The 20,051-nt window shown below is 49.3% G+C and overlaps 1 protein-coding gene across 3 annotated transcripts in view; it reads right to left on the bottom strand.

The window, feature by feature from the left end:
- Positions 1-20,051, bottom strand: part of RALY (RALY heterogeneous nuclear ribonucleoprotein) — a 116,693-nt gene that overhangs the window by 31,581 nt on the left and 65,061 nt on the right. Inside the window, exon 1 of one of the 3 annotated variants that reach the window (XM_021416726.1) lies at positions 1,229-1,475. The exons of the other annotated variants lie outside the window; for them this stretch is intronic. The gene's annotated coding sequence lies outside the window, so the exon portion shown is untranslated. Of the gene's footprint in view, positions 1-1,228; positions 1,476-20,051 lie in introns of those variants that run through there. 3 annotated transcript variants of the gene reach the window in all.

Here is a 20,051-nt window from a genome sequence, read left to right on the forward strand (position 1 = left end):
AGCCCATGTCCTGGAGGAGTCACACCAGAGCAGGGACGTGGTACCACGGTTGTGACTTCTTGTCACGGTTGTCACAGGGCTGTCATGAAGGACCAGGCCGCTGTGTCAGGAGCTCTGTGGCCTGCATCTGGCGGCAGCCAGCACTTAGCTGCTTCCCACAGAGCCAGCAGGAGGACCAATGCTCCTCTTCATTTGGGCACCAAGTTGTCTTCGGGACCCTCAAAGGGACTGCTGACACTCTCATGCATGGAGGTCGGTTATCTTCCACTCACCTTCCTGACCTCTGCACAGCAGCAGGCAGGCATTTATCCTGCCTTTGGGAATACCCCATCCAATCCCACCCTGTGAGTAAAACTGGCTGCCTGGGGCTGCGTCTACCAGCCCTGGCCCACAGGTCTTTGGAGGCTTAAATGAGGCAGCGTGACTTTGAGCTGCTGTTTGCTTTCCTCGCTGCATAGGGCATCTCCGCCTATCACCAAGAACTGTGAGCAGAAACAGATCTGTCTGGACATGGCCACTCCACAATTACTCATTTTAACAGTAGCAGTCATTGGAAAAGCAAAAGAAGAATGATTTCATTTTCATAACCTTGAGCTCCCCATGCCCTGCTTGGACGAGTCTGTCTGCATTATTTTCAGCTCTCGGGAAGGCAGGCACCGCACTGCTCCACAGCAGAGCGCACCAAGCTGTGCATGCACCGCAGTGCCCATGCAAAGGGCAAACCTTTGTGAATGGCTTTGTGAGAGCCTGGTTCTGGGAAGGGCAAGGCAGAGGCTTTGTATTTCTATGCATTTATATTTTATAGAAGAGTCTGAAGCATGCCAAGACCTCTTCACGCCACACAGTTATTGCTCAGGAACTCACTACTGCAAAATACCACCGCTGATCTCACTAGACATGGGGAAATCAAGGAAATTCCATTTTTAAGTGTTTTCCAACCTCCCATTTGCCCCAAGACTTTAATTTTGACAGGTCAAACTGATAGCCGAGTGTGTAATGGCAAAGGGGCAGCACTTGGCATTCACATTTAATGCCAAGTGCTTTAATGCGTTGAGCAACCACTGCTAAGCGGCTTTTTCTCCAGGCACCCGGTGATATTGTAAGAACTTCTGCTTGGATTTTGCTAAAACAACTCCCACTGCACATCTGCAGGGGAAAACAGCAAATGCACCCTAAACACTTCGGCAGGAAGAATGAGAACAGAGCCTTCACTTCAAAAAATTCTCACCTTTAGGAAGCCAAAGTAAGGAAGAGTGTAAGCAGGGAAGGACCAGCTCCTCGTTCCATGGGGTTGACAAGAACTCTCATCATCGTCTGGTGGGGGTGGGAGATCTCCATGAGCTCTGGGTTTCTGGAAGAGGCTGGGTGGGCTCAGGGCTCTGCACTGGGCTGTCCTGAGGAAGTGGCCCCACGCGTGTGGCAGTTTGTGCTTTGCACAGAAATCCACTGACAGGGGAGGTCCCAACCCTGGGTACATTTTTCAGCTCCATGAGAGCAGCGCCCCGTGGAAGCCTTTGGGATTCACTGCAGGCACGGCTGGATCAGACATATGGGAAAAAGATGGCCTGCTTTCTGATACCTGCAGCTTATGGGGCTCCGAGTCAGTTTTTATCACATCAGCCTACTTAAAACATTTCATTTTTCACACAGAAAGAATTCATAAACAGTGGTGTTTATCTTCCTGGCTTTGCTGCAGCATTTTTCATGGCCAGATGACCTCTGGCTCCTGAGCAGTGTGGAGTAAATATCCCTGCAGTCACTTCCCTGTAAGTTATTTCATTTCTTAACTTTTAACTAAAGCCCAGGCGTGCTTTGTCCCTGCAAGGTCAGCTGAAACTGGGAGGTGGCCATGAAAAGTGGTGATAACTTCACCCTTTGAAGCACCCATGGAAACCCTTTACCTGGGAAAGCTGGAAGAAATCCTCTTTCTTTCACTTTTAACCTCCCTACGCCATAGTCCACATCTGCATAAAGGGGTAGTTCTTTGGGTTCGGTATGAAATCACAAAGATTTGTTCATGGTTGCGAATCACCTTGATGAACAGGAACCTACAGATGCAAGTGCTGGCAGTGATGGCTGCGATATACGATGTCTGTAAGATAATTAATGCCAATCAACACACGTATTTGGAAAATTGATCTTGTCAAAGTATAGCAAGATCATTTTTTAAGAAGATGCTGGGTTGTGCGTATAGAGTCAATAATACTATCAATGAGATAAATGTAGGCTTCTTTATTATGTTTGACTTGCGGATGTGTTTTCATAAAGACAGGTGAACATCATAACGTCAGCCTGGATTAAAACCTGGCTAAACTGAGAGATGTCCAGGAGGAACTGCCCGAGGAAACCAGCAGCAAACAGCCGCTCCTGGTGTGCCACACAACTGGGTTTTGCACCAATGCGGTTTTCTGTCTTTATTAATGACTTGCAGGAAGAATTAAACCATCACTGTCTGCAGGCGAGGCAAAGTTGGAGGAAGCAGAGAATAATGCAGAGAATGGGTCACATCCAAGAGCACAGTACCCGGAGCAGAGCATGTGGGTGAGACTCGTGCAGTGAGGCACCCTGTTTTGGGAACAGAAGCTTTGGAAAGATCTTGAGCTTACTGTGGAAAACCAACAGGACCCAAAATAGTTACGAGGTGCTGGGGTGATGAGACCGGGCGCTGCTTTGAGGGGGCATCAATAATTCTGCTTTTGGTGCTGGCAGAACTATTCCTAGGAGGAATCCATGGCTGACAAGGAAAACACAGACAAATGAGCGCCAGCCCAGGCATAAGAACTATTTAAGGACTGGAAAACGTGTTGGTTTTTTTTCCACTGAGAAATCCCTGGAACAAAATCTTTGTAGCTCAACAAAGAAGTTCCATGATGACTTGACTGCGGGCTCAAAGTGCCATTACAGAGATCACAAATAGAATTTCTCGTCAAGTGGACAAAAACGCAACACTATCCAACAACTAGAAGTTGAAGCCAGAAGAACTCAGATAACAAAGCAAAATAAGAATGCTTACCATTACTGGCAATCATCCTAAGAGACTACTTATTTTGATGGCTTTTCTCACGTTCTTAAAGCAAGATGGATGATTTTCCTACAAATCCCGTTACCATTTGGTTAGCAGGGAATTCAGGGCAGTCCCACTGCCTGAATTCTATAGGCAGTCAGACGAAGGGATAATTTGACAATAAATTTATTCAGCTCCTTACACACACATGACTGCTCATGTACATGCTACATTAGTTCTCCTCCAATACTTTGCTGTCAGGGGAGTTCTCCCATCACCATCGCCTGACACGCTGTCAAAAGCAGGAGCTGATCCCATTGCCTTGCTATGGCTACTGTAGGTGCTACCTTACCTGCACCTGTAAGATCAACAGGAACGTGTCTTTGGCTGCCAAATTATACTTTAAAGCCAAGCTTCTCCATTTAAAGGATGTTTAGGTCCTGCTAAGAAGGACTAAGCTTCTAAGGTCTTAGAAGCTAAACCCACATTTTCATTTTTTTTTTGACAGTCACTACTACAGATGTATATAGGATCTTAATTTCAGTCCAGCACCAATGGTGCTGTTGGCATCATTAAAACTCAGCAGGGAAGAGATACTTCTGTCTTGTTAGGGGTTTAGTTCTCATTCAGCGGGAGCAAAAAGCACTAAGTCTGAACTTCAGGTAGCCAGCAAGGCAAATAGGGATGGGTGCTTTCAACTGCTCTTTCCCTGTGTGCACACCTAGAGATCACTTCCTCACGCAATTAAGCATCACTTCTCTGTTGAGATCACTAGCAAAACCGCAGTAGGAACATGTGATTTATCATTATGGGCATGACTTTTTGCTGCCTGAAACCTTGCATGAGCCCACTTCTTTCTGCATTCTACAATCCTGCATTGAGATCAATTTCGCTGCGGCTTCTCCTGGCTCTGCTGAGGCTGCAGAGCAGGAGATAAGTGCTGAGCACATAGTGATAACCAACTGCAAGAAGACAGCCACGCGTTCAGAAGGCTGCATGCAGAGCACAATGGCATCACGGTGGGTACCAGCCCCTGAGGACACCCTGTTGTGGACAGAGGCCTCCACTGGACAACATGACGATGTCTCCATAGGTTGTTGCTTGCCTGGAGGCCTGGATCAGGGACACTGTGCAGGGACTGAACTGGCAGAAAATGGGAGATGTTCTGCTGAACCTGCTACTCATGAACGCTGAAGAACTGGCACAGACAGGCAGGATAAAGGAAATCCTGGTTGCAGTGACCATGAGCCTGTGAAGTTGAACATCCCAAGAGAAGTGAGCAAGAAAACCAGCAGATCTTGGAATTAAGAGAGGAGGTTTTGGTTTGTTCAGAGTTTTGCTTGGCAAAATCCTATTGGAGACTGCCCTGAAGGCCCGCAGAGGCCAAGGCAGTGGAGCCACGTTCACAAACACATCCAACAGCCTATCCTGCCGTGCAGACAGCTGAGGGCACGCACAGCATGAGGCTAGGCAAGATGTTTCTGAAGGATAGAGAGCCATGGGGACAGGAGCCATACTGTAGCAAGCTTTTGCAGGGTAAGCTGGGAGGAAGATCCTAAGCTTACAGTGAGCATGACTAACCTTAGGAGCAGATGTATCTGGAATCATATAAGCTAGACAGTGAAAGCATGGTGCACCTTCCCACTGCCAGAGACTGCTCAAAGCTGCAGAGCTATCTCAGAGCTGTCCTTCCTGGCTAGTTCTTGGTGGAAGAGCCCCCTGCTTGGCTGCCTAAGGAAGTTCCTACTGCATAACAGGACCTTCCTGCACTGCCACCACGGCATGAAGGACAGCTCCTAACTCCAGCGGAGAGGAAAGGCAGGTGGCAACTTGTAACCTGCCTAGCAGCTTACAGATGACCATGTTCCCGTCATGGCAACCATACCTCATGCCATTGACACGCTACCTGCAACCTGCCCGAGCACGGTAAGTTGGATCAGGCTTGACGTGGTGAATCTCCCAAGCAATTCTGCTTGGTGCAGTCTGAACAGTGCTACTGGGTGTCAGACTGCTGAATTTGTGATCCTTGCTCCAGCAAAATTCCCTGAAAGCTGGAGCTGATTTTTGCCAAAACAAAAGTCCACCACTGCCAAGCCAAGAGGCTGAGAGGACTACACAGCAGATACACCGCTGAGCCCCAGACTAGACAGTTTATGCTTCCAGCATGTTTCTGGTCTTTTGAGTTCAGTAGCCCATTTGAATAACAAAGCACCTTTGGAAATTCCACTATGTACCCTTTAATGAACCAGTTCAAATCTCAGGGAAATGCACTGTAGCTGAATGAAGTGCAGTCGGACAAATACAGACATTAAATAGGTGTGGATGTAAAAACTGTAGCCAACCTCAAATTTGTCCACAGTGGTGCCCTGCACAGATTGGGCCTTGACCAATTTGGATATGATGTGGTATCTACTATGGGAAGCACAGCAGTACTGCCCGTGGTTCCCATGCTTGGTTCTGTACAGTGAAGGAGATGGGCAGTCCATCTCCAACTTTATGGGATGGAGATGGGTAAAAATCCCAGAAGACGGGAGAGGAAAGGGACTCACTGAGTGGGAAAGTGATCTGTACAATATCACACAGCAGCACGCTAGCAGCGGCTTTAGAAAGAGCTCCTTTTCTTCCTAATTTGCTTTTAACCCATGAAATCATTCTCTCATGCTTTTGGCATCACCCTTCATTCATCTGACCTCAGCAGCTGGGTTATGTGTCACCACAGAGCTACCAGGAGCACGATGCAGGAGGACATCACACAGGAATTCGGTGAGATTTCCACACCTTTACACAGTTCCCTGTTGCCTGGACATCTGCTGATGAGAAAGATTAAAGGGATTAGAAGCTTACAAGTTATGAGGGAAGTGAAAGGCTTTAGAAAATACTGAGGTCTTAATTTACAAGTGATGTTTGAAAAATGAATGGACTGAGGATTTTCTCCCACTGGAAAGTGGGAGAATTTATTATGAAGCAAGGTTATCTGACCAATGAAATGGTTTCTGGTCTTGCAGCCCAGAAAGCCAAATGGATCCTGGGCTGCATCCAAAGCAGCCTGGGCAGTGGGGCCAGGGAGGGGATCCTGCCCCACTGCTCTGAGACCCCACCTGGAGCACAGCATCCCATAATGGTCCATTCCAACTCAAAATATTGTACGAAAATGAATGAAATTAGGTGAATGGAATGAATGGGTTTAGCAGGTAGGGTAGAGAATACAGTTTCATGAACGCAATGAAAAAAGAAAGCACTGCTAGAGTAAAGCTGGGAAACAAGTTTCCAGATGAGTAGTTCATTGACTAAAAATTAGATTTCGGGGTAGGCTGGCAACTACTCCAAAAGCACGTGAAAAATCACAATAGGAAATGAGCACTTGCAGAAGGGATAAAGTGCACATATTTTATTTTCTCCTTTCCATTCCCTGTAGGCACAGATCTGGCAGAGGGGAACGGGTGGGATGCAAAAAGGCTTGGACAAAGTCCTCCCAAAGCTTATAGAGTCACGGAATAATTGCGGATGGAAAAGACCTTTAAAATCATCACGACAAACCATCTACCTCACAGTCCAAGTCCACTGCTAAACCATGTTCCAAAGTGCCACAACTACACATTTCTTAAATACTGTCAGGGGTGGGGACTCCACCATCTGTGCAGCCCATTTCAGTGCTTAACCAGCCCTTCCATGAAGACATTCTTGATATCCAATCTAAACCCTCCCATGGCACAATGTGAGGCTGGTGCCTCACATCCTCAGGTCCTCGTTTGCACTTCGGTTTTCTCCTTAGCCCTGAAAATGCAGCTCCTGCAGAATGACAAGTAATTCCCACAACAGCTCTTTCTCCCTGCTCGTTCTTTCAAGCATGATCCTCAGCCTCTCTCGTGCACCACAGTTAATTTAGCAATGCAGGGAAGCCAGGCAGTGTGTGCCTCCAGAGAAGGCCTTGCCCTCCTGGGTCTGTAGCGATGTGTCCAGGAACCTGCCGAGACAGCTGCAGCTCTTCTAAAAAACCCCAGAAATGTCAGACCCCAGTGCCAAAAGGGACTCACAGCAAGAACCCTGCCAGCAGCAGGGACAGTCTGAAACACCCCAGTCTCTGCAGGCACCTGCTCCGCTCCAGCATGACTTACATCCAGGGCCAAGGCTGCTCCTGCCAGCCCTGCACCTTGTGGAGTTGGAAGATGGTTGGAGTTTGCTGTGTTCTCCATCACACATGAGCGTAATACCAAGGAACATTGCTCTGCATTTGACATGAAAAGCAAAGGCAACAAGAAGAAGATTAATATATACAGGGGTTAAAGGTACTTAATTCACTACAGGTGACCCACTGATGCCTCTCTCAAGTCAAAGTGGTTACACAATGCTGACGCACACCATAGAGCTGAATATCCCCTCCTGAGAAGCAAAGAGGGTGGGAAACAAACTGAGCAGGAAGAAGGGCTCTGCGCCCACCCAGGTATCCCTGCGAACCACATGGAGTTGGTGCAAATGAATCCAGGCCAGGCTGGTGTCTCCTTGCCATGGGGTGCATGGGACTGGGCAGATGGTCCCGGAGTGGTGGCACCAAGACCACCAAGAAGCCCTTGGAGCTCCTCTGGATTACTCCTAGGGCTTGCTCAGGAGAAGGAGAAGTGGTGTGTTATAGCAAAAATCCTTTTTGTATGATTTCTGATATGTGTCCAGCTGTAATCAACTTCCTCCCCGCAGAGAACAGATCTGAAGTCACACATTACTTCTGCCAGTAAAAAGCACCCATCGTTCAGATACTATGGTGCCAAGGAAACTCTAAACCCAACACAAAATGGGAACAGGCAGCGGTGAAAGTCAGAAAGTTGGGAAGATCCACCTCTCTATGGCTAACCTTGTGACGCTTCGGAATGGCTGATCCTGAGATGTAAAGAAGTGCTACTTAACGGATGCAGGATTTTTGTTGCAATGCAGCTACAGGCAGACGTTTCCCTCAGGAAACATCCGCATCCTCAACGTGGTTGATCCAGGTAGCCCATGTGGATAACTCAGCATTTCTCAAAGTCAGTCTCCACCTGGTGCAAATCGTGTACGTATTATGTGTGATCTCACCAAGGAACTGTCATAGCACCAACACTAATGGCAGCAGCACAGTTACTGGCTGCACCCTGATGGCCCAGACTGCGTTTCAGAGTAGCCGCAGGGGGGTGAGTCATATAAAATGGGACATAAAAAGAAACGTCTCCATGATTTTATGGTTGTGCCTACTAATTTTATGTAGTTCAGCCTCCCCTGCTGTGTCATAAACCATAATGAAAATAGGCCCATGATGGAGGGTATGAACCGGAGCACTAACCCTGTTAACCTATTTATACTTCAAAAACTTCACGCAAAGCTGAAAGAAATTAAGACAGATGTGGACTGTTAATAGAATTTAATGCTTTCAAGTGGTTTGGTTAAGATACCAAGTGCCAGCAGTGCAGCCAGCAGCAAACCTGTTCTGGGGTCTCCAGTTCCCAAACGCCCACCTCTGGCCATGAGATTGCAGTAAGATTTGCCTGCACTATGCTGCACACAAATGGGTCTTATTTCCTAACCCAGCCTGTGGTTCTCTCCTGCAGAAAAATCAGTAATTACTGTAATCACATCTTAGCACTGAGTGGGTATCTCTTTTCATTGCTCCTGGTCTCATTCTCTCGTTACCCTAACACTGGAAGTGGTACAACTGCTGATTTCCAGGACTTGCTACTGTTTTATTTCTCAGGTTGTCACTTAGAGCTTTCCCAATGGCCTCCAGGTTTCCTGAGGACTTGCTGCTGGCTGTGAGGGCAGTGATCCTTGCCTGGGTGCTGTGGCTCCAGGGAGGAGCATCGTCCACCCCATAATATCTGATACCAAGATGGGTGGCTGTGTCTCAAGAGCTGGGTGAGCAGGGGACCAGATGACACTGGTTGAGCACAGAGTCCCCTGCTCGAAGGGTCCCGGAGTGGCTCTCGTGCCTACCTGGGCACAGGTGGTGACTGTGTTCCCTGCCAGCAGCGCTCAGCCCTGCTGTGCGCTGAGAGCCCCAGCCACTGGTGCACAGGAGGCTTTTCCCAGTAAGATCAGCTTGGCCTGGAAGAGCTGCAAGAATAAGGCTGCAAAAATCGACCTGAGGATCTGCTTCACAGAAGGAGCACTACAGAGGGGACAGTGAGCAGGGCTGAGCCGTGCAGCTGCTGGGGCTGCACCATTGCCTCCCATCCCGGGGCCAACCTACAAGAAACTGTGAGCTGGGGCAGAGATACCCATAGGAGCATCTCCCTCCTTGCCAGCAGCCTGCAGGCACAGCCACGCCGGGCTGTCACATCCTCCATGCTCACCCAGAAGCTCAGTGCTCCTGCATTATTCCTGCTGTTGCCTTTTCCACTTATTCACAAAAGCCATGTAAAAGGCTGAAATGCTCATGCTTAGGGGCATCGTCTCTGCTGGCTCTCATAGCAACCACGGTGTGACTTGACAGAGCGCTTTTAAAACTTTCCAGGCCTCGGGTGAGATTTACAAAGCACTGGGAGAAGGAAAGTATTTATTGTGGAGCAGAGGCGACAGTGAATCCAGAGAGCATGCGACGTGAAAGGGAAAGCAGCGTGATTCATCAGCCAGGAAGAGCAAGACAACTTATCTGTTTTCTGCAATTCCACTTACAGCCAAGAAAAATGAGCCATCGTAACAGAAATTATGTGTGACAGGGAAGGACAAACCGCTCTAATCAAAACAACAGCAGTTCAGATAACTCCTGGAAGAACCCAGCCACGAGCACCTGACTCTGTTAGGGGATATGGGGCTGGGAGGACGATCCTGGCAGGACAGCAGTGTACAGACAGCGCACACCCTCACCTCCTCCTGGTGGATAAATAAGTACTCAAAGAAAGCAGGCAGGGCAGCACTGCGGCATTCCGAGAGCCCAATGCTAATGCTTTCTGGCTCTCTGCTACAAAGTCAAGACAACTGGAGCTAAACCAAAGCACAATACGTAAATGAGAACCTCCCAGATGTGGAGGCCAAAAACCAGGGTGGGGAGTGAACAAGGACACAATGAAAGCAAAATACAGTAGTGCAAGTCACTGAGAATGACTGGCTCCCAGAAATGCTTCAAGTGGCTCCCGAGGGCAAAGGTTTCATTTGGGTCCTCAATACGTTGCTGTTTTTTTTTTTCCTCATGTGAATCATAGAATCATAAAGGCTGGAAAAGACCAACTAAGATCACCTAGTCCAACCACTGAACCATCCCCACCATACCCAGTAACTATGTCCCTCAGTGCCACATGTACCCTTTTCTTGAACACGTCCAGGGACAGTGACTGTACCACCTCCCTTCACAGTCAGAAATGTGACACCCAGGGCCCACAGCATCACCATGAAGGCCCTCTCCAGTCAGTTGACTCTTGAGTAGCAGAGAAGCACTTTCCGCCACTGTTAGCCGTGATCACATCCCTGATCCAGAGAGATTTCTGTCTCCTTGTGGTGGAAGGAGACAGCTTGGGCAGGAGAGGATACACTAGGAGTGCAACTCGGCCTGAACTACATTTGCTGTTAGATCATAAACCCTATGTGGATGCCATTCAGTACCCCTGCTATTAAGGCTTGACTGGATTCAGCAAGAGCCAAAATGTAGGAGACAACTATCTAGAGAAGAGTCCAGAACTCCATTCAGACCATGCAATAGGGATCCAGACACCACTTGAGTTGAAATCAGACCATCTGGACAGGTCCGAATGTGGGTGCTGAAATCTGACCTTATGTTCCGAGCGTCTTTGCTGGCAGATGACACCAAGCCGAGTGGTGTGGTCACACACTGGAGGGAAAGGATGGCATCCAGAGGGACGTAGGCAGGCTCGAGAGGTGAGCCTGCATGTACCTCATGGAGTTCAACAAGGCCAAGTGCAAGGCCCTGCATCTAGCTCAGGGCAACCCTGAGATACAGATACAGGCTGGGTGGAGAATGAATTGAGATCAGCCCTGAGGAGAAGGACTTGGAAGTGTTGGTGGATAGGAAACTCAGCATAAGCTGGCAAGGCAGCTTGCAGTCCAGAAAGCCAACCATGTCCTGGGCTGCACCAAAAGCAGCGTGGCCAGCAGGTCATGGAGGGAACCATCCCCCTCTGCTCTGCCCTCGTGAGGCCCCATGTGCAGTACTACACTCAGCTCTGGGGCCCACAGCACAAGGAAGGCATGGAGCTGTTGGTCCAGAGGAGGCCATGAAGATGCTCAGAGGGCTGGAGCACCTCTGCTACAGAGACAGGCTGAGAACTGGGGGTGTTCAGAAGAGAAGGCTCCGGGGAGACCTTATAGCAGCCTTCCAGTACCTGAAGGGGCCTACGCAGGAAAGCTGGAAAGGCCAGGCTGGATGGGGCCCTGGGAACCCTGACCTGCTGGGGGTGTAGATCTTATACCTTGTTTGCCATGACGCACAACACAAAGCTGAATGTCCTCTCCCACCTCATCTGCACAATGTGGATGTTTTACCATCTCACCCATGCCATCTTACAACTAAGCTCCCTCTATATGCCAAAGTTCTGTGATGAATTTAGATTCTTGATATTCTTAAAAACCTATCTTTGAGTTGTTTTCATTTGCCTTCTCTTTTTTTTAAATTTGCAAGACCAAGCCGAGTTTTCAAGTTTTCACCATTCTAGGCCAGAAATACACCACTACTTTTTGAAAGTGAGAAATTTTGCAACTGATATGCCTATAGGAACTGGGGTTTTAAGAAAACAGACTTCATCCCCATGGTAAAACCACAAGGGTTGGCAAACCTGAGGTTGCAGCAAGATATGTTTCCTTCCCTTGGGTAATTTATGTAAGAACTGAACATCACTTATTCATAAAACAAACACTACTTCTAGTAGTACTTTATTATTAAAAATCCCCCCCAATACAATTTGCCTAACTACAACACTGATAAAAATATGAAAATATTAATGAAATAGACATCTACTGGCAACCTGAGCAGCAAGAACTCTGGATCAGATGCTCTACTGACACAAACTGATGGGTCAGTGGTGACTTCAGTGGCACTGTACCAGTTTATGCTGGCAGAAGATTTGGCCATGGCTGGTGACTTGTATAATTTTAGAACTGGGCTGGCAAAGAGACTCCACTGCTGTAAGATGAAGTGAGCAGAGGCACAGTGACTCGCATTAGTCAAGAAGCATATCAGATGCTTTCCAAAAAGTGGAGTCCCAGTGATTAAGCTTTATCTTGCACAATTCCTTCCAACTTTGGAAAACCAAAAAAGAGTTCTTAGAATTTAATGCAGAGACGAGGTAAGCCTTGGGTCCTGCGATACTCCTCCTGTTGGGCTGGGAGCCCCAGTGCCAGCCTGGGGTGAGCTACAGCAGCAGGAAGGTCCTGCTTCACAGGGCATGGGAAGCTGAGCTCAAGTGCTGTCACCACCAGTATCACAAAAGCATGCTTTATTTCACCATTCACTTCACTGTATCATGGTTCATTACCCCATTCAGTGCGGTCTTTCTCTGCCCTTAACACAGCTTTGTTTTCTTTTATATACAGAGCCAGTGCTAATGAGAGCAGTCACGGCTTTGAGATGCCCTGGGAAGGCACTTGTCTCCTCCTGTGATTCCAGGAGAAGGTTCCCAGCACTGTTCAGCTGCAGAAAGACCCCAGGGCTTCCAAAGCCTGCAGAGGACAGAGACCAGGCCCACCAGCCAGTATACAACCCCCTGAAGTCACCTACGTGGCACTGGGAGAACTCGAGACCAAGATGAACAATCAGCAGAGCTCCTCAGGGGCCCACGGCCGAGCGATTGGTTTATTTACAGAACTGCCACATAGAAGACAAATGAATTCATCCTCCTTACCTTTCATACATCCCTTCAGATGCTACAGACCCTTTACTTTTCATACTAAGAGCGACTTGCCATCCATTTTGAAGGCACTGAAGTTTTCTTCATTGAAGCAATCAGCACTTGCTGCCTGTAATGAAGTCCTGGTGCTCTTCTTCCTGCACAGCGGATCAGCCCAACCACAGCCCCGCTTTGGCCACCCGCCCTTGTGCACATCCTGGGCTCTGCTGGGGCTCTTCTGGTTTCACAACGCTGCAATGGGAGCTGCAGCCCTGGTGCTACTGCTGACACTGCCACAACCTCACCCCCTGGTAAAACTCCTCAGGTTACACAGCTGGCATGGCTGGGTACCTTGCCCTTGCTCTCCCATGCCCCCCCAGCAGGTCTGGCAGCCCCTGGTGACCCCTGCAGCTCTCCCTGCTGCCCTGACGCACCACAACGCTGCACGTCTGGTGGGCAGCCTCATTAATACAGTGGCTGAAAAATAGATGGTGTATGAAGTGCAATTTGGTGTTGTAGCAGAGTTCTGTCCCCCTTGGGGTGTCATGGCATTTGATTAAAACCCTTCTACGGGAAATCGATATTTTACTCATTCTAACTTTCATTCTCAGACCTAAAAACCACCGAGATGGACTTGTAAGACGCTGCACTACATGCATGCGCACACAGGTCTATTCATTAGCAGAGGAATCCCCTAGCACCTATTTTTCTTTCATCAGCACGCACAGAGCCTGCTTCCCTAACAGCTCAGCGGCAGCCAGCCCAAAGACGGACTGTTAAGCGCTGCCACACAGGAGCACTGGCCCAGGTCACCCCAGCACAGGCCCAGGTCACAGGCCAAGCTGACAACAAGGGGTCTTGGTGGAGCTGCACAAAGCTCTTCCAGAGCCAGCACAGCTAAAGCTTCGCCTTGCACTAGGGAGACGCTCGCTTTGATGAGACGAACACAGCACTGACTTGCGACGGAGAACACACCCACAGCTGACTTCTGCTTCTCTCTGCAGGGACCCCAGCGAGCCACTGCAGCTCTGCGCTTCAGCCTTCCCATCTGGAAAATGGGCTGAAGACACCGATCTCCTGCGGGGTGACAGCTGAGGGTGCGCTGACGTCAGGTGATGGAGGATGGGACCGGTGCTGGATGCGGCCGTAGGGGCTGGGATCGCTCAGTGCTGGGCTTTTCCCGGAGTTAGCCACAGGGCACAAGCTGCCTGCACACCAGGCCCTGCTAATCACCAGCCCTGATAACACCCAGAGGCGGAAGGAATGAAACAAGCAGCAATAATAACAAGAAAATAATACTTAATAATCCCTTCCCAAAGCACCATCGGTTTATTTCCTCTCAGGGGTTGCTTCGCCTCCTACAGCTTGATCTGTTAGTGCCGAAACCATAGCAACAGCCCAGATTGTACCATTAAAAGTAAGGACGCACAACCACTGTCATCCACACCGGCACCAGCAACCTGCCTGGGTTTTACAAAGATGAAAGATAATCAGGTTTCACATGTGGAAGGGAGAAAAGCCAACACGCTGGGGGACCGAAGGCAGGTGGAGAGCCGGGTCCCTCTGTTCTTTTCACCTCGTGCTACAACCTACAGCATGTGCTATGGGACAAATCCCCACACTCACTCATTTTTCAGGTCGCAGTCAGCCTGGCTGTTAACCCACCTCTGCCCTCCTCCTGCCCCACAGCAACCCTGCAGCTGCACGCACCGGGGCAGGGATGAGCACCTATTTCTGAGAAAAAGTAGCATTCTTCCAGCTGAACAGAGTTCCACATCGAGGAGGCAGGCGGATGCGTCCAGCACCACCTCTGTCGTGTTGTTCGTGCTGCCTTTGCTCTCAATAGCCAGAAGAAGGATGTGGCTGCTCCTGGCACGCGATGCTCAGTGACACAAGAGATGAGGGCTCCTGTCCTACAGGGCGGGCAGTCCCCAGTGCCATGCCAACCTGTGCTCCTCACCGCTCTTCCCTTGTGCGTTCCCTCTGCGGACTGCTGCTGCCCTGCACGGCCTGAACGAACTTTATTCCCCTTTGTTCACAGCAGCTCAGCTACTCAACCTGCAGGAACTGTGATGTGTGACATAAGGATGAACTTCTCAACAAGGCCAAGGGAACAAAGTGGCTAGAGATGGCAGAACACAGGGAAAGCATCACACCGTGATCTGGGGGTACTTTCTGGCTAGTTGCTTTTTTTTTCTTTCCCTTTTCAAAACACAAATTGTCATTAACATTTGAAAGCATTGAGTATTTTCCACTTGCTCTCTGGAGGCCAGAGGTGGGAAGGAAAGGTCTGTGAACGTTTCAGAACCAGCCCATTGTTTGTTCTTGGAAAAACCTCACATGCTGCTAACGGATCCGAGAGGTTTGTGCACAAGCTACACGACAATAGTTCTTTGTAGTGAGATGAATGTTTATGAGAAATGCTTCTATTTAGAGAAAATGTAGATGAGTTTCTACAGGATGAGTGGGATCTGGTGAAGCAGTTTCTGAAGGAGATCTCTTTGGCTGTCTTGGGGCATTCTCCCTCCCAGTTTGGTGGCTGCTATCAGCTGCTAGACACCAGCACCAGACTGGGTCTGACACGATCTTCATCTGTGCTCTGCTATCTCCCATGGCTCCTTTGCTGAATCAGTCTTGTAACGCAGAAAAATGAACACATTTGTTTGGGCAGAGATATCCAGACAAGGAATCAAAACAAAATCAAGCATCACCTTTCCAAAGTAAAGCAAATGACTTCTCCAAAACATTACTCTTGGATGCTGTATGGCCGGCAATGACTCATCCCCCCCTCAAGAGCAGGTTAAGACCATCACTGAATGCCCCTACCAGACAGAATAAACCCCCGATGCCTCCTGATTCTGCGTGCTGCGATATGGTTCTGACCAGCCGTCCCTCAGTAATGCCACAATTTGCCAGTGAAGGATTTTTGTCATTTTGAGAAGCTTAGAAAGCAGAGGGGAGCCCTGCTGCTTCCCAGCACAGGCAGGATTTACAAGCAGGGGTAGCGGAAAGAAACACTGGGAGAAGTACACATTTTTGCTTAAAAAAGTGTCACTTTCTATTTAGTGACCTGGTTTCCAGTCTCACATCTGCACATGCGCTCACAGATGCCCAGCTTGTGGATTAACAGCAGGCAGGCTGAGTATGGAGCAGAAAAGCAGGCCCTCTGCTGTGCACACCAATGAAAGGTGCCATGCAGGGTCCCCACACGGTCTGGGGCCAGAGGCATAGCTGGGACTTCCACAGGAGGGGCTGCAGGATGCAGGAGGCACCTCGGTGGGACGCACATGGAGCTGCTGGCGAGCTGCACACCACCAGCACAGAGTCATGGAGGCATGGACAGTGTGGCAGGGGTGGGTGCCGTGGTGGTGCCAGAGTTAAGCCATGTGTGGGCTGGAGGTGACGAGTGCCGGGGCTGGGACGGGGCCATCTCTCTCTCAGGGCTGGCTGGCTTCCCTGCACCATCCTGCTGCTCCTCATTTCTCCCAGGTGTGCAGCGTGGTGGTTCATAGGACCTTCCAAGAATGGACACAGGGAAAAGCTTGTGTTGGGGACGAAATCACAGAATCACAGAATTGTAGGGGTTGGAAAGGGACCTCTAGAGAAATCCAGGAGAAAAGGATGAGACTGGGACAGTGTGCATATCCTGAACCTGCTCCTGGCAAACCTTATGGCTGCTCATGTTCTTGCACTTTTGAGCAAAGCTCCTCCCAGTGGAGCTGAACACTAAGAGAGACCCTCCTGGGCAAGGCTCCAACATGAGTACAACCTTCTTCAGACATCAGAGAACACTCTTTTAGATGCACCAATAGAGAAAGTTCAGCCCGTGCTGACACCTTGGTTCAACTCAACCAAGAAGGCCAGTAACCGAGACCAAAGGCTGCTCTGCGTGAGCCCCAGCAGCACCAGCTGCTCATGGTTGGAAGTTAGGAAATACTACTTCTCTGAAAGAGCGGTCAGGCGCTGGAATGGGCTGCCCAGGGAGGTGGTGGAGTCACCAACCCTGGAGGTGTTCAAGGAACGTTCAGACGTTGTATTGAGGGACATGGATTAGTGAGAACTATTGGTGGTAGGTGGATGGTTGGACTGGATGGTCTTCGAGGTCTTTTCCAACCTTGGTGATTCCATGATTCTATGAAACTCCTCATTCTGCTCGACACTCACAGAGGTCAATTAACTACACCATTAACACCAGCATCGCATCATCAGACCCTAATGAAAGCCCAGGAAGACTTTATTTGGTGTCACTCACCTGATGGAAAACTGCCAGGTGACTATACTCAGTTAAATAACCGCCATGGGATTACTGCCAAACTGGAGTATTGACAACCCCTTCCTCTTGAGGCACTTTAACCCCCTTCTCCACAACACCTTGCCATCTCAGGACTCGCAGGACTCGAGGTGGAAATGGGTCTTTATTGTACAGCTCAGCAAGGGTCACAGCTGCACACAGCCCAGAGCAGGAGGACGCTCCAAACCCAAGGCACTTACAAAAGAGGTTTTTCAAGGGCTGGTTTGATTGGAAGTGTATTTTTTTTTCCTGAAGTTTTATCTCCTTGAGGAGCGTCCCAAGTGAAAACCCCTTCTCTTTCACTGAAATGTCTTGAGCTAAATGCCAGGAAAAATAAACTGCAAGCAAACCTTGCTCTGGGAATGGCCCCCTCAACACCAGTAGCTCAACCAGCTGTTCCCGTGTTATTCTTTACTGAATTTTTTATCTTCTCCAAGAGTGAAAAAGCCTCGATCCTGCTGAAAGACAAAAGAGCAGCAGAGAGCAGGCACAGCAGTGAGCCCAACGAGCCAGAAGGCCCAGGAGCTGCTGCACCACTGCCCAGTGGCACAAAGCGGGGCTGGAGGTGAGCACAGGGGGCTGCAGGTGTCTCTACAGTGCTACCTTCCACTTCTTAGAAAAGGTTTCACAGATGTGAAATTGCACACGAGTCTGCGGCCAGAAGAAGATGCTAAAGCAGCTGATCCTAATTGTGGAATCTTCTGAGATTCCTGAGAGGTGCTCAGTGGCTGCGACCAACAGAGCTAATAAACACCTCCCACTCCTACAAGCAGCGCCGTGCACTTTGGCGTAGATACATTCCCAGCAACGTTAAATTAAGTTCGTTAGAAAGATCATTAAATTTCTTTTGATTAAGCGTCAAGAATAAACTGCAGATGAATGATGGAGTTTTTTAATGAGTTCAAAGTCTATGAAATAGTTTTCTTCCCTGGGTCAATTATAATTTCAAAGCAAAATTCCCGTGGGACCAATTTATTGGGAGTGCAAAGAGGCTTTTGTTCTGCAGCTCCCAGCTGCTCCGCGCGCTGCCGGGCCCTGCCCGTGTTTGCTTAGCTGCGATTTTGCTTACTCAGATAAGATGCTGATTGCCCCAGCAGAAAGCTCTGGGGAGCAGCTTTCTCTCTCTCTGCTTTATAATACGTATTTTGGTGTATTACAGAAGAAAAAACAGAAAACGTCCTGCACAACGAACACTTCCCACTGATTTCTGAAACTATCCAGGGATTTTTTCGAGGTCCCATTATGTAAACGGAGCCGTTCAATGCAGTCTGGGTAAAAACAGACCTTGCTCAGACGAGGATGGTTACAGGATCATTGCTGGAATACCTGCAGAGAGCTCCACCTGACACAGGTCACACAACCTGCTTTTCTGGTGCGACACGGTGTCACGCCGTGTGAGGAAAGCACTGAACCCAAAGCACAGGGAAGAGCATGGGAAGAGCATGCCCATGTTTTAGTGCCAGCAACATGCGTACGCCAAATATTCACAGTAAGGATGATGAGAGAAGGTAGCCAGTGAAAGAGTCCATGTGTACACTCATGGCAATGGCCTTGAACAGGACGCTGAAGGTGCTGATGGATGCCAGTTGTGAGACAGACTTCAGCTGCCCCAAACCCCAGCAGAAAGTTCTCAGCCAGCTTCACAACCACTCAGAGAAACATGACGTCTCCTGCTCACACCAACTACACAGGGACATCCAAACTGTTGAACTGGGGCCAGCCAGTTCCGTTTGTCTGTCCATCCATCCACCCATCCATCCATGGCTTGGAGATGAGTGTGAGAGACGTTGTGTGTGTAGGGTGATATGGAACATACTGGTTACTTTAACAGAGAAACATGGCAGAGAAGGCAGAATATGTGGCTGCACTCCTACAGAGATGGCCACAGCAGTGTCAGCAGAGGCTCAGCTGCAGCCACGTGCAGCCTCACCAACCTCTCCTTGCAAACCTGGCCACAGCACCTAACAAGCACAACCCGGACACTGCAGTAACGTGCTTGTCCCAAGTTTTTTCTTAATGGACAGAGAGCAGAGCAGTTGCAGACTGTTCCTTCTCATCCTCCCCTTTTTGCTCCCTTTTCCAACCACCACCAGACCGCCATGCACAGAGTGGTGGGCAGTACCTGGCAGCTGGTGGCACTGAGGCCGTGATGGCAGGGCCAGGACTGCACTGCCTCTAGACCACAAACCATCGCTTTACAGACAACGGACCATCAATTTATAGACCCCAGACCATCAATTTATGGACCATGGACAATCGCTTTATACACCATGGACCCCCACTTTAACCATCTACAGGGCCAGGTACCGCTCTGCCATGTAACAGATCAGCTCAAATAATCCAAAGTAATTCAGTGTCATTTCTACTAAATCCTCTCCTTGCTCAGTAGGACGCACCACAAAACAGGACGTCCATTCTTCAACACCTTCCCAGCAGATCATGTTCTGCAAATTCTGCAGCAGGACAGAGTGAAGGCCCCCCCACTCAGCAAATGGCAGATGTGGGCTTGGGTGCTGCATGGTCTCAGCCTCTTCTTGAAGGAGTGAGTTCCCACATTCCTGGTTTCTCACCTAAGCAGCTCCACCTGCTCCCGACAGCCCTGCCCTGCTCCATGCAGGTTCCATGGAACCTCCACAGTGGAGACCAAACACGACCCATTCCTCACAGCCCATAGTATTCGGATAAATTGTTATTGATTTCCACTGCCACCAGAGCAGCAGGCAGGGCACTGCCTTCAGATCAGGCTGCATCTTAATTCTGCCTTCAGATTAGCCTGTGATTAATTATCTTCCCACATCCAGAGCTCCTTACTGCTCTCTGTTCCTCCACGGAAAGCAATATGTAGGGTAGGACCGTAACTCCAGCTAAATCTTTGTTATAAGCTGCCATCCGCGGCATAACCCCGATGGTCCCCACGAATGGTGCTGGAGGTCTGGCCCACCTGCACTGCCCAGCTGTG

Source organism: Numida meleagris, chromosome 19, assembly GCF_002078875.1.
Source record: "Numida meleagris isolate 19003 breed g44 Domestic line chromosome 19, NumMel1.0, whole genome shotgun sequence".
Lineage (NCBI taxonomy): Eukaryota > Metazoa > Chordata > Aves > Galliformes > Numididae > Numida > Numida meleagris.